General features: G+C 58.2%; 1 protein-coding gene and 1 long non-coding RNA gene across 2 annotated transcripts in view; one reads left to right on the top strand and one right to left on the bottom strand.

The window, feature by feature from the left end:
• LOC144263816 (class I histocompatibility antigen, F10 alpha chain-like) overlaps nt 1–16302 on the top strand; it is a 1122758-nt gene that overhangs the window by 559286 nt on the left and 547170 nt on the right. The window lies entirely within an intron of this gene.
• LOC144263437 (uncharacterized) lies at nt 1829–2689 on the bottom strand. The gene is made up of 2 exons (XR_013345819.1): nt 2653–2689; nt 1829–2075 (listed from the first exon to the last, which is right to left on the bottom strand). It is a non-coding gene; the product is annotated as an uncharacterized LOC144263437 (long non-coding RNA).

Below are 16302 nucleotides of genomic sequence, written 5' to 3'. Positions count from 1 at the left end.
GTTTTCTTTTCTTGCCAGAATTAATCCTGTCTTATCTGTGGAGATGGTAAATCCTTTGCACCGCTGCTTACTCAACAGCTCCATCACACTGGTATCCTTCTGCTGAAGCTGTCTTAAATCCTGATGTTGCAGGGTTTCAGTGGGATGGACAGTGTTTACAACATCTGTTGGTACATTCCATTCAGCTTCTACACCCAATAAAGCAGCCTTTTTCGCCAATTTATCCATAGCTCTATTCAGGATGGAGATCTCTGACCGATTTTTCCTGTGAGCCTTGACCTTGAATAGAAAAGTTTTTCCTTGCCTTCCTTCTGCCAGCTTCCAAGCATACAGTAAATATGAAGCATGAGCTATTGGCCGTTGATCTGCCGAACACATGTTTCTCTCCCGCCAAACTGCCATCCAATCGATGAATATCCTCAGGACCCAGTTGCAGTCTGTACACACTGTGATGTCCTTCTGTGGATCTGCTGATCTTAAAACAGCTATCACTGCTGCGATTTCAGCCGCTTGCGCTGAGTGATGGCGGATGGTGCCTTGCACTATCTTCCCTGAAGAAGCCTGCATAGCTGCAAAACCAGCAAGAGGGGATGTACTATGATGGGAACTGGATCCATCTACCACCCAAATTTCCTGAGAGTTTTCTTTAGCGTCCTCATATTTAGCTTCAAGGAGAAATGGAGTCTTAAATGCTGGTGCATGCATATCAGGTACTGGACATTCATGAGCTTCTTCCGCAGACATTAAAGCATCGGGTACAGCAGCCAAGTGTTGAAACTTTTGCACTTCTATCTCCCTATTTAAAAGGGTTAAAGTCCACGCTGCCAGTCTTGGATTGCTGACCTTCCCTGAATTCGCCTTTCCTGACAAGATGTACTGTACAGCAGTGTGTGCTGTTTTGAGCATTATAGGAGGCAGATCTATATAAATCAATGCTCGCTTCTGCAATTTTTTCTTGGGAACCGTCTTGCTTGCCAAATACCGTCCCTACAATAGCTGCGATTTCAATTGTGCTTCATCTCCCTGGAAAGCCCCTTCTTTCCAAGGCTTTTGAGATTTCCCAAAAACAGACACTGCATATTCCAAACGATTTTTATTAGACTGCCAGGACCATCCTTCTAGGTTGAAAACTTCTCCATCTGACCACGGATAAAATAGACAGGAATTATGTCAAAGCCGAATAGCCCACTGTCCTAGACTTGTGGGGACGATTTGCCTGTGGTCAGTAATTCACAAGACCCCACAGTTGCCTCCTTTTGGAACCCAACAGTGCTTGGTCATGACAATGGACAGTTGTCCTAGAGGCGGACAGTTAGGGCCTTACTCTCCACCTCTGCCTTAGATTAAGGGACTGGCCAGGTCCACTTAACCCAGGACTTGCTGCAGGCTGCTTGGATCTGCTTCCCAAGCTACTGACATCAGCAGAATCCTACACTGCAGGGAGCCTCGGCCTGTCGGCCTCTACCTCATTCCACATAAACGACAACCAATTGGGGATACAGCACCTGTCTGAACAGGCAGTGACCCGGGGAACCCGTCCCACCCACCGGTCGACGCCCTCACCGGCACTGTTCCAGACCCTTCCCTCCCCGAGTCTACGGACTGTTAGCTGGAATCTATGTAACCGAAGGACCCCAATCAGAGAGCTAAATCTCTGAGGTGTCCTGCCGCGGTCGCCAATAGATGTAACCCCAAAATCTCTGTCAGGAATAATAAGGAGGTGACATTTTCAACAGGTCCGACTCCTACCAGCATCTATCAACTGGGAGCATTAGAAATCTCTGTGCCTCCCACCCATGGTGCACTGAAAAAAAGGATAGAAAGAATATAACCTTAAACAGAAAGAAGATTTATTAAGGGATAGGTACAACTGGGGGAAGATTCACAATGGGGAACACTACAAATACCTCCCCATATCTCTGCTCCTTGAGGTCTCCAAATCCTGATTTGAGGACTTCAATGGCTCAGACATAGGTGAGAGGTTTTGCGCAGGAGTGAGATTCTGTGGTTTCCTTTGTGCAGGAGGTCAGACTAGATGATCATGATGGTCCCTTCTGACCTCAATATCTATGAATCTATGAATTAAAAACAGGGAGATTATAGCAGGTCCTGCTGAAAGTTGAACTGTCAGGCTGCAGGGAGGTTACAAGTGGAGTTCCTTTGGGATCAAGGATCTACAACCTATTCTAAAGGACAATCCCTCAATCTCACAGATCTTGGGAGACAGGCCAGTCCTCGCTTACAGACAGCCCCCCAACCTGAAGCAAATACTCACTAGCAACCAACCAAGAAAAACACTAACACAGGAACTTATCCTTGCAACAAACCCATTGCCAACTCTGTCCACATATCTAGTCTAGGGACACCATCCTCGGACCTAATCACATCAGCCACACCATCAAATGTGCCCAAATACATTTGTTAGTCTCTAAGGTGCCAGAACTACTCGTTTTGTTTTGGTTTTTTGCTGATACAGACTAACACGGCTCCCACTCTGAACTAAATGATTGCATCTCTCCCCAAAATCGATCTAGAAGCACAAAGAACACCCTGGAGACCAGGCCTTTAAACGTTAGGAAACATCAGAGTTAAGGTGATGTGTACATACTTCGCGCAGTGCTGGTGTGCATGTGTGTTATGATACAGACTCACAAGTGTGGCCTTGGGGTCAATTCCCTGCCCCCCACAGCATGAATTTACTCCAGACTCCCAAGGGAAGTGGTGCTTCTCCATCCCTTGATGAGATGCCTTTCTGGAGTCTGCTTTGGTCCAAAACTCGCTACTGCGCCATACAGGAGGCCTGTGATGTGTAGGGGGCCAGATGAGATGATCTAAGAGTCTCTTCTGGCCTTCAAGTCTCCAAATCTCTGCAAAACCGGGTGCGGCACCTTGAGCATCCTCTGATGGTTCCACGTGTGGCCTGCGTGAACCCTTGCACGACCACTGAGTGTGTGGGGGTGACCCAGGGGGAGCAGCTGAAACACGCACAGGAGCCGGCTCGGGGCAGGACATGAGCCCTGCAGGGCAGGGGTGGGGGTGGCAGTGACATCCCAAGGGCCTTTTGCAGCACTCAGCTGATTGGTGAAAGGAGGCTGGGGAGGCGGTGACCTCACAGAGAGTCCACGACAACAGCCAGGGAGGACAGGCTGCAGGGCAGGGGGATCTCAGAGACCCTGAGGCTTTGCTGCAGGGAGTCTCCTTCTTGAGGTGTCTCCTTGAGGACTGAGAGAGAATTCAGGGTCATGTATGTCTGATATCTGCTGGGAGAGCAATACAGCGGTGCACAGACAATCCAGGAAGTTTTTGGAAGCTGTAGGGGACAATTTCCTGGTGCAAGTGCTGGAGAAACCAACTAGGGGTGGAGCTCTTCTTGACCTGCTGCTCACAAACCGGGAAGAATTAGTAGGGGAAGCAAAAGTGGATGGGAACCTGGGAGGCAGTGATCATGAGATGGTCAAGTTCAGGATCCTGACACAGGGAAGAAAGGAGAGCAGCAGAATACGGATGGGCAGGATCCCCTGGGAGAATAACATGACGGGGAAAGGAGTCCAGGAGAGCTGGCTGTATTTTAAAGAATCCTTTTTGAGGTTACAGGGACAAACCAGCCCGATGTGTAGAAAGAATAGTAAATATGGCAGGTGACCAGCTTGGCTTAACAGTGAAATCCTTGCTGATCTTAAACACAAAAAAGAGGCTTACAAGAAGTGGAAGATTGGACAAATGACCAGGGATGAGTATATAAATATTGCTCGGGCATGTAGGAATGAAATCATGAAGGCTAAATCACACCTGGAGTTGCAGCTAGTGAGGGATGTTAAGAGTACCAAGAAGGGTTTCTTCAGGTATGTTGGCAATAAGAAGAAAGCCAAGGAAAGTGTGGGCCCCTTACTGAATGAGGGAGGCAATCTAGTGACAGAGGATGTGGAAAAAGCTAATGTACTCAATGCTTTTTTTGCCTCTGTCTTCACGAACAAGGTCTGACTACTGCACTGGGCAGCACAGCATGGGGAGGAGGTGGCCAGCCCTCTGTGAAAGAAGAAGTGGTTCGGGACTATTTAGAAAAACTGGACGTGCACAAGTCCATGGGGCCGGATGCGTTGCATCCGAGACTGCTAAAGGAATTGGCGGATGTGATTGCAGAGCCATTGGCCATTATCTTTGAAAACTCATGGCGATCGGGGAAAGTCCCGGAAGACTGGAAAAGGCTAATACAGCGCCAATCTTTTAAAAAGGGAAGAAGGAGGATCCTGGGAACTACAGGCCAGTCAGCCTCACCTCAGTCCCCGGAAAAATCATGGAGCAGGTCCTCAAGGAATCAATTCTGAAGCACTTAGAGGAGTGGAAAGTGATCAGGAACAGTCAGCATGGATTCACCAAGGTCAAGTCATGCCTGACTTATCTAATTGCCTTCTATGATGAGATAACTGGTTCTGTGGATGAAGGGAAAGCAGTGGACATGTTATTCCTCGACTTTAGCAAAGCTTTTGACATGGTGTCCCACAGTATTCTTGTCAGCAAGTTAAAGCAGTATGGACTGGATGATGCACTACAAGGTGGGTAGAAAGTTGGCTAGATTGTCGGGCTCAACGGGTAGTGATCAATGGCTCCATGTCTAGTTGGCAGCCGGTATCTAGCGGAGTGCCCCAAGGGTCAGTCCTGGGGCCGGTTTTGTTCAATATCTTCATAAATGATCTGGAGGATGGTGTGGATTGCACCCTCAGCAAGTTTGCGGATGACACTAAACTGGGAGGAGAAGTAAATACACTAGAGGGTAGGGATAGGATACAGAGGGACCTAGACAAATTGGAGGATTGGTCCAAAAGAAATCTGATGAGGTTCAATAAGGATAAGTGCAGGGTCCTGCACTTAGGACGGAAGAACCCAATGCACAGCTACAGACTAGGGACTGAATGGCTAGGCAGCAGTTCTGCAGAGAAGGACCTCGGGGTGACAGTGGACGAGAAGCTGGATCTGAGTCAACAGTGTGCCCTTGTTGCCAAGAAGGCCAATGGCATTTTGGGGTGTATAAGTAGGGGCATTGCCAGCAGATCGAGGGACGTGATTGTTCCCCTCTATTCGACATTGGTGAGGCCTCATCTGGAGTACTGTGTCCAGTTTTGGGCCCCACACTACAAGAAGGATGTGGAGAAATTGGAAAACGTCCAGTGGAGGGCAACAAAATTGATTAGGGGTCTGGAACACATGAGTTATGAGGAGAGGCTGAGGGAACTGGGATTGTTTAGTCTACGGAAGAGAAGAATGAGGGGGGATTTGATAGCTGCTTTTAACTACCTGAAAGGGGGTTCCAAATAGGATGGATCTAGACTGTTTTCAGTGGTAGCAGATGACAGAACGAGGAGTAATGGTCTCAAGTTGCAGTGGGGGAGGTTTAGGTTGGATATTAGGAAAAACTTTTTCACTAGGAGGGTGGTGAAACACTGGAATGCGTTCCCTAGGGAGGTGATGGAATCCCCTTCCTAGGAAGTTTTTAAGGTCAGGCTTGACAAAGCCCTGGCTGGGATGATTTAGTTGGGATTGGTCCTGCTTTAGGCAGGGGGTTGGACTAGATGGCCTCCAGAGGTCCCTTCCAACCCTGATATTCTATGATTCTATGATTCTATGTGAGCGCAAGGTGGAGCCTCTCTGGAGTTTTCTCCTTTCCCACTGCTCATTGAGCGAGAAGACAGACGTCCCTGTGGAGAAGAGAAGAGCCCCAGAGAGGTTTAGTACCTAGGCAGCCTGATCCACCGGTGCTGGCCAAATTCTCGGCATGGAAAACAGGAGGTTAAGATGGGATATTTTTCCCCCAGCTAGGCCTTTGTCCATTCGAGTCCTTGGGGTTTGTCTTTTTTGGTTTCCCTTTTCCTGCTTCCCTCCCTCCACTGACAAGGAGGGGGCTGCTCTGTAGCCCTCATGGTGGGAGGCCTCCCAAAGAGATGGGACAGGAAGCGTGCTCTGAGAGTGATCCTCACCAGTGGCCTGAGCCATCCCTTGGCCATCTGGGGAACCCTCAGCCCACTGCCAGAGTCTCCACGCTGATTGTCTGAGCAGGGCGGGTCTCGTGGCAGGGAGGAGACTCAGGACTTTGTTGTTCTTTTTTAAGGCCCAGCAAATAAGCCAGAACCAATCACCTGCTTGGTGAATTGATTGTCTCTGAGCCGTTCCTGGTTCTCGTTGGTGTTCTCCTGCTTCTAAAATACTTTCTGAAGAATCAGTGTGAATGGTTGTTGGTCTGTAGCTCATTTCAGGTCCCTTTATTCTGATCATTCAGTGTGTGAAACTCCAGACTGATGGTTCGTTTGAAAGTCAGGACACCCGGGTCCTGTTCCCAAGTCTATCCTGACAGGTTGTGTGATGGAAGACAAGGCCCGTCGCCTTTCTCAGCCTTTGTTTCTCCCTCTGTCAGTTGGGGAGAACAATCCTCTCACACCTGCCTCCCGGAGGGGGGAGGCTGGGGAGCTGTGGGGACCTGTTTGAGAGCGTCACTCGGAGCAGTGTATCGTAGGAGGTGTCCTATCGGGTTGAGTCATTCCAGAGGATGATGTCGTGCAGCAGAAGCCCGTTTTCCCAGCTTGGCGTGACACAGCTTTGCATGTGAACCGAACCAAGGGCGCACACAGGTCCAGAAGCCGGCGATTTCTCCTTTGGCCGCTAGATGGTGCTGCAGGCTCCCACTTCCCCCTTCTCCTGGTCAGCGCAATGGGGGTTAGTCCCCCCAAAAAGAACGCCCGTCTCGCTTTGAATGTTCCTTGATGTGCCCCCTGTGGACTGTCGGGATACGTGTCCAAAAGTTGCAGGGCTTGTTTCATGGTCTCCACAACGACAATCTTTCTTCCTTTTTAGATGTGACGACCTTTTTGGTCAAGATCCTTGATTATTCAGGGACTTATCCTGGAAGACCCAAAGTATTTGGGACATAAGACTTGTCTGGAAGGGCGCACAGGGCTAAATTGTTTTAGGCCATAGCAGGTGCCTTGTCACAAGAATGACGTCCATCCCCCTTCCAAACAAGCCCCAAATGAGCTGTTACCAGAATTGCCTTTTACCTTGGGGTACGCCCATTTGTTAGGGTTACTCTTCTGGTGGGGGAGATTCTGCAATTCTGTCAATGTGCTCCGTTTGTCACTTGTGTTTTCCTATGGATCGCTACTCCTTCCTTCTGCAAGTTCCCTCCCAATGGAGCTACCCTGCAGGACCTCGGTTCCCCAGGGCTGGGGTCTTCCAGCCCCCAAATGTGATGAACATGAACAGACACACAGGCACACACACATGAAGTTAGCATGTCAGAGAGGACTGGGTCATCAGCACTCGCAAGATGACCCCTGATGTGTCCCGGGACTCAGTTGGCTGGATCGAACAGCAATTTAATGCTGGTCCTCTCATATGTCCTTGGACTCAGCGGGCTGGGCTGAGCAACACCTTAATCTGCCACCCTCCTCTGCCCCCAGGTTCAGCACCTCCCTATCCCTATCTTCACCCCACAACCATTCTTCTAGTAACCCACTTGCTGAGCAAACCCCCGAGGATTTTTGGGGCTGCAGGGATCTTTAGCTTGGGTACAAGGAGCGTTGCTGCAGAGTGAATGGAGAAGCCAAAAACACCCATGGAGGTGGGGTGGGGGGCTAGCAAACTATAACTGATCACAGGAGGCAGGGTCAGGAGGCTATTCCTAGAGAGAGACAGAGGCACAGAAAGAGACAGATGGATCTCAGCACTCCTTGAAGCTGGAATCGATCAGGGTTCCCAGGTGGCCTTGGTCGCTGAGGGACCGGAGCGCTGGAGCCAGGCAGAGCCCCCAGCACAATCAGTCAGGAAAAGCTAATGAGGAGGACTTGTGGCACCTTAGAGACGAACCAATTTATCTGAGCATAAGCTTTCATGGGCTAAAGCCCACTTCATCAGATGCATGCAGGGGAACATACAGCAGGAAGATATAGTTATAGAAACATCGATACAGAGAAGACGAGAAAATGGGGGTTGCCCTACCAACTCTTAACGAGACCAATCGATGAAGGTGGGCTGTTAGCAGCAGGAGAAACAAAATTTTGTTGTGATAATCAGGCTAATGTGGGGGGACTAAAACTGCAGGCCAGAGAGAGCAGTAAGTGTTGGGGGATCCCGATCCAGTCCCCCAGCTTCTAGCCGCCCACCCCCTTAAGGCTGCCATTGCTGGGAGTCCCCTCCATCACAACTTCAACTTGTAAAGATTGTAGATAAAACCTGTACAGCTGTGTGCCTTTGGGCAAAAACTTACACACAGGTACATGAAATCCATGCAAAAGAAACCACAGTGGGTAAAACCAGGGAACAAAAGCCTGAGCAGCCAAAACCCCAGCCTGCTGTTGCTCCCACGAAGAGGGAACTGTTCCGATATCTCATCCTTCACATTTCTCCTGGGAACTATCAGGGGCCGATTGAAAAGTGTGAAAATATGTTTTCAAAGAAAAAACATCCACAACTTGATTCCATTTTATTGACAGCATCATAATCCGTACTGGCCTGGCTTGCCTTCTCTGGCAGAAGAGAGGCAGACAGACGAGGATGAGGACCACCAGCTGTGCCCCCACAAGACTGGGCTCTGGGCCAATTCTCCAGATATCTGAGACCCACGTCCTTCCCCAGATCAACCGCCTTCAAAGTGGACCAGAGCCACATCCCTCCCCAGAATGACCATCCGCGACCTGGACAGCGCCCCCAGCTCAGCCAGGAAGAAGAACTCTTGAAACCAGCTCTATTCCTGGCTTTGCTATTGACTCACTGCAGGGTCTCTCTCAGGGCTTGTCTACACAGGAGCTTAAACTACTTTGAAAGCAACATAAGCTTAAAATGGAAAGAAGTCACTCGTAGTAAGGTCACTCGAGTGTCCATGTGGGGAGATGCACGGGTGCAATTATAGTGGTTTAAACTCACTTCTGTCACACCATGGGTTTAAAGCACGATAATTGCACCCGTGCATCTCCCCACATGGACACTCGAGTGACCTTGCTACGAGTGACTTCTTTCCATTTTAAGCTTAGGTTGCTTTCAAAGTAGTTTTAAAAGGCCAAAGCTTTAAAAGGCCACTCGTTTCGAAAGAAGAGTGCCCCCAAGGGGAGTTACATCAGTGTAAGTGAAACATGTACAGTGTAGCTAACCCTTCGTCTGCTGGTGAGGCGCTCTGGGATGGCTGCAGAGATGTCCCCATCGCACACAGTGACAGTACAATCAGCATAGCTGACAAGACAGTGCTGTGAAATTGTATCACCCTGGCAAACGGTCCCATTTCCCCCTCTGCTGGACAACAGCCAACTCCTGCTGCCAGCGAGCGGAGTTAATCCCTGGGTTTGCAGGATCTGTACAGCGGACAGGACACTCCAAGGTTCAAACGCTGCCGAGTCGTTACAGAAAAACAGCCACTGCAGGAACCCAGCTAATCCCTGTGTTGTACCCAGGTCGGCTGAGCGTCCTGGGACCTGGCTACAATATTGTGTCTGCAGTGTGGACAATCAAGGCCTGCACTGAATCATGAGACAGAGAGACACACAGATCTCCACGGGGCATCAACTTTACTTCAAATAAAATATGCAGGACAGCCGCTCACCCACGCAGATCCACTGGGCTGCTTCAACCGGCCAGTCACCGTCGCAGCCACAGCAGGGTGACACCACGCCAGGGCACAGCAGCTGCAACAGCCCCCCGCCAAGAGGGGCACCCACCACAGAGAGGAGGCGGCCCCAGCTCCTGGGAGACCGCAGGGCGTCTGGCTGAGCCCAGAATATGCACAAGGAGCTGCCCCTCCCAACCAACACCGAGACCCCCCCTCCCCCCCCAATTCCCACCCAGCGAGTGCAAATCACTGTCCACGCAGCTTTGACACGGATCTGTCTCAGCATAAAGGAAGAGCTGAGGGGGGGGTGACCGAGGGAATCTGGAGGATCAGGGTTAGGGACGGTACAAGGAGCTGCCCGCAGTGAACCGGGCGGTGCGACCTGCTGGCGGGGGAGGGAATCAGCTTTGAGCCCAGCCACCTGCGAGCAGAGGGGAAGGCTATAACGTCCGCACTGGCCGCTCCTGTGCTCTCCGCCACTGGGCGATGAACCCCGGGCACCAAGCACCCAAATTCTCAGCGGGGCGGAGCAGCCCTGTTACACTGCAGACGGTGAGCAAGCGACCCACCCAGCGGGCTCCCCAGGACAGACAGGGGGGACTGGCCCGGTCTGCGTATGCGCTAGGAGAGGGCATTGGCTCTAGGCCATCTCGGTGTCTCCGCAGCAGCCCTCACCAGCCAGTGCTCGGGGACAAGAACTGGGCTGCAGCTAGCAGAGAGCTGACACCCTGGGGCCCTCAGTCCATAGCTCTCAGCCTGTCCCCCCGGGATGCACACATGCAGGAGCCCCAGGCCCGGCCTGCCTGCCCCCCGGGAATGTAGTCTGTCGGACAGCAGCTCCTTTCGCTTCTCCCGCCCCCTGCTCAGGACATGTAGCCGTGCCGGAGGGCAGGTCAGCAAAGGCAGCAGGCCACGAACAGTGTGCATCAAACCAGAGGTGCTGGTGTCTTTGCTCTGGGGAGGCCCCAGCTGCCAGCACGCAGCACTCAAAGGGAGCCGGGTGCACCGATCAATGCCTGGCGATGCCGTTCCAGCAAAGGGCCAAATCTGCTCCTGGCTGCCTGGCTCCAGCACAGAGCCCTGCCCCAGGAGACCCAGAGGGCCCTGCTGGCTGGAATGAGCAGCCTCCATGCTGCTTCTGTCAGTACAGCAATGCCCCCGGGAGGGACAGTGTCAGAGGGCACTCAGCGGGAGAGCGGGGGATGGGCAATGCCCCCCCGGGAGGGACAGTGTCAGAGGGCACTCAGCGGGGAGGGGATGGGCAATGCCCCCCTGGGAGGGACAGTGTCAGAGGGCACTCAGCGGGGAGGGGGGAGGGGCAATGCCCCCCCGGGAGGGACAGTGTCAGAGGGCACTCAGCGGGGAGGGGGGAGGGGCAATGCCCCCCCGGGAGGGACAGTGTCAGAGGGCACTCAGCGGGGAGGGGGGATGGGCAATGCCCCCCGGGAGGGACAGTGTCAGAGGGCACTCAGCGAGGAGGGGGGATGGGCAATGCCCCCCCGGGAGGGACAGTGTCAGAGGGAACTCAGCGGGGAGGGGGGATGGGCAATGCCCCCCCGGGAGGGACAGTGTCAGAGGGCACTCAGCGGGGAGGGGGGATGGGCAATGCCCCCCCGGGAGGGACAGTGTCAGAGGGCGCTCAGCGGGGAGGGGGGATGGGCAATGCCCCCCCGGGAGGGACAGTGTCAGAGGGCGCTCAGCGGGGAAGGGGGATGGGCAATGCCCCCCCGGGAGGGACAGTGTCAGAGGGCGCTCAGCGGGGAGGGGGGATGGGCAATGCCCCCCCCGGGAGGGACAGTGTCAGAGGGCGCTCAGCGGGGAGGGGGGATGGGCAATGCCCCCCCGGGAGGGACAGTGTCAGAGGGCACTCAGCGGGGAGGGGGGATGGGCAATGCCCCCCCGGGAGGGACAGTGTCAGAGGGCGCTCAGCGGGGAGGGGGGCTGGGCAATGCCCCCCGGGAGGGACACTGTCAGAGGGCACTCAGCGGGGAGGGGGGATGGGCAATGCCCCCCCGGGAGGGACAGTGTCAGAGGGCGCTCAGCGGGGAGGGGGGATGGGCAATGCCCCCCCGGGAGGGACAGTGTCAGAGGGCGCTCAGCGGGGAGGGGGGATGGGCAATGCCCCCCCGGGAGGGACAGTGTCAGAGGGCGCTCAGCGGGGAGGGGGGATGGGCAATGCCCCCCCAGGAGGGACAGTGTCAGAGGGCACTCAGCGGGGAGGGGGGAGGGGCAATGCCCCCCCGGGAGGGACAGTGTCAGAGGGCACTCAGCGAGGAGGGGGGATGGGCAATGCCCCCGGGAGGGACAGTGTCAGAGGGCACTCAGCGGGGAGGGGGGATGGGCAATGCCCCCCCAGGAGGGACAGTGTCAGAGGGCACTCAGCGGGAGGGGGGATGGGCAATGCCCCCCCGGGAGGGACAGTGTCAGGGGGCACTCAGCGGGGAGGGGGGATGGGCAATGCCCCCCCGGGAGGGACAGTGTCAGGGGGCACTCAGCGGGGAGGGGGGATGGGCAATGCCCCCGGGAGGGACATTGTCAGAGGGAACTCAGCGGGGAGGGGGGATGGGCAATGCCCCCCCAGGGAGGGACAGTGTCAGGGGGCACTCAGCGGGGAGGGGTGATGGGCAATGCCCCCCCGGGAGGGACATTGTCAGAGGGAACTCAGCGGGGAGGGGGGATGGGCAATGCCCCCCCGGGAGGGACAGTGTCAGAGGGAACTCAGCGGGGAGGGGGGATGGGCAATGCCCCCCCGGGAGGGACAGTGTCAGAGGGAACTCAGCGGGGAGGGGGGATGGGCAATGCCCCCCGGGAGGGACAGTGTCAGAGGGCGCTCAGCGGGGAGGTGGGATGGGCAATGCCCCCCCGGGAGGGACAGTGTCAGAGGGCACTCAGCGGGGAGGGGGGATGGGCAATGCCCCCCCGGGAGGGACAGTGTCAGGGGGCACTCAGCGGGGAGGGGGGATGGGCAATGCCCCCGGGAGGGACATTGTCAGGGGGCACTCAGCGGGGAGGGGGGATGGGCAATGCCCCCCCGGGAGGGACAGTGTCAGAGGGCACTCAGCGGGGAGGGGGGATGGGCAATGCCCCCCCGGGAGGGACAGTGTCAGAGGGCGCTCAGCGGGGAGGGGGGATGGGCAATGCCCCCCCAGGAGGGACAGTGTCAGAGGGCACTCAGCGGGGAGGGGGGATGGGCAATGCCCCCCCGGGAGGGACAGTGTCAGAGGGAACTCAGCGGGGAGGGGGGATGGGCAATGCCCCCCCGGGAGGGACAGTGTCAGGGGGCACTCAGCGGGGAGGGGGGATGGGCAATGCCCCCCCGGGAGGGACAGTGTCAGAGGGCGCTCAGCGGGGAGGGGGGATGGGCAATGCCCCCCCGGGAGGGACAGTGTCAGAGGGCACTCAGCGGGGAGGGGATGGGCAATGCCCCCCCGGGAGGGACAGTGTCAGAGGGCACTCAGCGGGGAGGGGGGATGGGCAATGCCCCCCGGGAGGGACAGTGTCAGAGGGCACTCAGCGGGAGGGGGGATGGGCAATGCCCCCCCGGGAGGGACAGTGTCAGAGGGAACTCAGCGGGGAGGGGGGATGGGCAATGCCCCCCCGGGAGGGACAGTGTCAGAGGGCGCTCAGCGGGGAGGGGGGATGGGCAATGCCCCCCGGGAGGGACAGTGTCAGGGGGCACTCAGCGTTGAGGGGGGATGGGCAATGCCCCCCCGGGAGGGACAGTGTCAGAGGGCACTCAGCGAGGAGTGGGGATGGGCAATGCCCCCCCGGGAGGGACAGTGTCAGAGGGCACTCAGCGGGGAGGGGGGATGGGCAATGCCCCCCCGGGAGGGACAGTGTCAGAGGGCACTCAGCGGGGAGGGGGGATGGGCAATGCCCCCCCGGGAGGGACAGTGTCAGAGGGCACTCAGCGGGGAGGGGGGATGGGCAATGCCCCCCCGGGAGGGACAGTGTCAGAGGGCACTCAGCGGGGAGGGGGGATGGGCAATGCCCCCCCGGGAGGGACAGTGTCAGAGGGCGCTCAGCGGGGAGGGGGGATGGGCAATGCCCCCCCGGGAGGGACAGTGTCAGAGGGCGCTCAGCGGGGAGGGGGGATGGGCAATGCCCCCCCGGGAGGGACAGTGTCAGAGGGCGCTCAGCGGGGAGGGGGGATGGGCAATGCCCCCCCGGGAGGGACAGTGTCAGAGGGCGCTCAGCGGGGAGGGGGGATGGGCAATGCCCCCCGGGAGGGACAGTGTCAGAGGGCACTCAGCGGGGAGGGGGGATGGGCAATGCCCCGCCGGGAGGGACAGTGTCAGAGGGCGCTCAGCGGGGAGGGGGGATGGGCAATGCCCCCCTGGGAGGGACAGTGTCAGAGGTCACTCAGCGGGGAGGGGGGATGGGCAATGCCCCCCCGGGAGGGACAGTGTCAGAGGGCACTCAGCGAGGAGGGGGGATGGGCAATGCCCCCCCGGGAGGGACAGTGTCAGAGGGCACTCAGCGAGGAGGGGGGATGGGCAATGCCCCCCGGGAGGGACAGTGTCAGAGGGCACTCAGCGGGGAGGGGGGATGGGCAATGCCCCCCCGGGAGGGACAGTGTCAGAGGGCGCTCAGCGGGGAGGGGGGATGGGCAATGCCCCCCCGGGAGGGACAGTGTCAGAGGGCACTCAGCGGGGAGGGGGGATGGGCAATGCCCCCCCGGGAGGGACAGTGTCAGGGGGCACTCAGCGGGGAGGGGGGATGGGCAATGCCCCCCCCGGGAGGGACAGTGTCGGAGGGCACTCAGCGGGGAGGGGGGATGGGCAATGCCCCCCCGGGAGGGACAGTGTCAGAGGGCACTCAGCGGGGAGGGGGGATGGGCAATGCCCCCCCGGGAGGGACAGTGTCAGAGGGCACTCAGCGGGGAGGGGGGATGGGCAATGCCCCCCCCGGGAGGGACAGTGTCGGAGGGCACTCAGCGGGGAGGGGGAATGGGCAATGCCCCCCCGGGAGGGACAGTGTCAGAGGGCACTCAGCGGGGAGGGGGGATGGGCAATGCCCCCCCGGGAGGGACAGTGTCAGAGGGCACTCAGCGGGGAGGGGGGATGGGCAATGCCCCCCGGGAGGGACAGTGTCAGAGGGCACTCAGCGGGGAGGGGGGATGGGCAATGCCCCCCCGGGAGGGACAGTGTCAGAGGGCGCTCAGCGGGGAGGGGGGATGGGCAATGCCCCCCCGGGAGGGACAGTGTCAGAGGGCGCTCAGCGGGGAGGGGGGATGGGAAATGCCCCCCCGGGAGGGACAGTGTCAGAGGGCACTCAGCGGGGAGGGGGGATGGGCAATGCCCCCCCGGGAGGGACAGTGTCAGAGGGCGCTCAGCGGGGAGGGGGGATGGGCAATGCCCCCCCGGGAGGGACAGTGTCAGAGGGAACTCAGCGGGGAGGGGGGATGGGCAATGCCCCCCCGGGAGGGACAGTGTCAGAGGGCGCTCAGCGGGGAGGGGGGATGGGAAATGCCCCCCCGGGAGGGACAGTGTCAGAGGGCACTCAGCGGGGAGGGGGGATGGGCAATGCCCCCCCGGGAGGGACAGTGTCAGAGGGCACTCAGCGGGGAGGGGGGATTGGCAATGCCCCCCCGGGAGGGACAGTGTCAGGGGGCACTCAGCGGGGAGGGGGGAAGGGCAATGCCCCCCCGGGAGGGACATTGTCAGAGGGAACTCAGCGGGGAGGGGGGATGGGCAATGCCCCCCCGGGAGGGACAGTGTCAGAGGGCACTCAGCGGGGAGGGGGGATGGGCAATGCCCCCCCAGGAGGGACAGTGTCAGAGGGCACTCAGCGGGGAGGGGGGATGGGCAATGCCCCCCCGGGAGGGACAGTGTCAGAGGGCACTCAGCGGGGAGGGGGGATGGGCAATGCCCCCCCGGGAGGGACAGTGTCAGAGGGCACTCAGCGAGGAGGGGGGATGGGCAATGCCCCCCCGGGAGGGACATTGTCAGAGGGAACTCAGCGGGGAGGGGGGATGGGCAATGCCCCCCCGGGAGGGACAGTGTCAGAGGGCACTCAGCGGGGAGGGGGGATGGGCAATGCCCCCCGGGAGGGACAGTGTCAGAGGGCACTCAGCGGGGAGGGGGGATGGGCAATGCCCCCCGGGAGGGACAGTGTCAGAGGGCACTCAGCGGGGAGGGGGGATGGGCAATGCCCCCCCGGGAGGGACAGTGTCAGAGGGCACTCAGCGGGGAGGGGGGATGGGTAATGCCCCCCCGGGAGGGACAGTGTCAGAGGGCGCTCAGCGGGGAGGGGGGATGGGCAATGCCCCCCGGGAGGGACAGTGTCAGAGGGCACTCAGCGGGGAGGGGGGATGGGCAATGCCCCCCCGGGTGGGACAGTGTCAGGGGGCACTCAGCGGGGAGGGGGGATGGGCAATGCCCCCCCGGGAGGGACAGTGTCAGAGGGCGCTCAGCGGGGAGGGGGGATGGGCAATGCCCCCCGGGAGGGACAGTGTCAGAGGGCACTCAGCGGGGAGGGGGGATGGGCAATGCCCCGCCGGGAGGGACAGTGTCAGAGGGCGCTCAGCGGGGAGGGGGGATGGGCAATGCCCCCCTGGGAGGGACAGTGTCAGAGGTCACTCAGCGGGGAGGGGGGATGGGCAATGCCCCCCCGGGAGGGACAGTGTCAGAGGGCACTCAGCGAGGAGGGGGGATGGGCAATGCCCCCCCGGGAGGGACAGTGTCAGAGGGCACTCAGCGAGGAGGGGGGATGGG

This window comes from Eretmochelys imbricata, chromosome 4, assembly GCF_965152235.1.
Source record: "Eretmochelys imbricata isolate rEreImb1 chromosome 4, rEreImb1.hap1, whole genome shotgun sequence".
NCBI lineage: Eukaryota > Metazoa > Chordata > Testudines > Cheloniidae > Eretmochelys > Eretmochelys imbricata.
The sequence above is the reverse complement of the archived record's forward strand: the minus strand, read 5'-3'. Positions and strand labels throughout refer to the sequence as shown.